Source organism: Elephantulus edwardii, unplaced genomic scaffold, assembly GCF_000299155.1.
Source record: "Elephantulus edwardii isolate Elephantulus edwardi_28Jun2011 unplaced genomic scaffold, EleEdw1.0 scaffold00184, whole genome shotgun sequence".
Lineage (NCBI taxonomy): Eukaryota > Metazoa > Chordata > Mammalia > Macroscelidea > Macroscelididae > Elephantulus > Elephantulus edwardii.
The window spans coordinates 5,065,440-5,066,352 of record NW_006399934.1 but is presented as its reverse complement, the minus strand read 5'-3'; positions in this window follow the sequence as shown (position 1 = coordinate 5,066,352).

Here is a 913-nt window from a genome sequence, read left to right as displayed (position 1 = left end):
GGGTGTGTCAGAGGCAATGAGATTGGCACAGGATAGAGCAGGATTTAGAGCTGTTGTACATAGGGTCGCTATGAGTCGCAAATGACTCGACAGCACATAACAACAACAACAACATCATACCAAGTGGGATCCATAATAGGTATGCAAGGATGGTTCATCATAAGAAACACAATCACTTCCCAGAAGTGGGAGGGCATACCTCTTGGCCTGGGTGGCACATATAGCCCTACCAAAGCCCTCCACCGAGGTCTGAACCCTGTGTCTTGCTGAAAACCATGGCCAGGGACAGCATCCCCAGTTCTAGTGCCACCACAATTGTCCCCTCACCTTCACCAAATGGTCAGACTGCAATTCGAAGTAGGCATCCCTACCCGCCCCTTTTACAAATGGCAAAGGAGCTTTGAGAGTGGTGAACAGACCCTACTTAGGTCTAAGCAGTTTTAGGCAGCAGTATTCAAGAGATCAAAAGATGTGGTGTATTGAGGAAATCTGCTCTCTTGGATATGTTGTTGTTGTTAAGTGCCCTCAAGTCATAGATAACTCATCATGACCCTTATCATGCCATTGTTTTGAGGATCTTCTTCTCTGGCCTCTCCAAGGGTATCTTCTTCCTTTTGGGCCCCTGGTGAGAGCCTTCGCCCTTATGGTGTGCTGTTAGTCGATCAGGGTGTTCCATCTGCCCCTGGGAAAAACCTTCAAGTTGCTGGGGAAAATTGCCTAGGGTATACAAAGAATTTTATCTAAGCCACTATCCTCCACCTTCTCCCCCAGTACTCCTGTAAGTAACACCTCCAGAGTTCTTTTGTAACTCACAAGTTTGTTCTTTCTAGGTTTGCTCCCTTTCCTGTAGGTGACCTTTACACTGAGTTTTAATCCAGACTTGAATCCTGAACCCAGTTCCAGGGATAAAAGG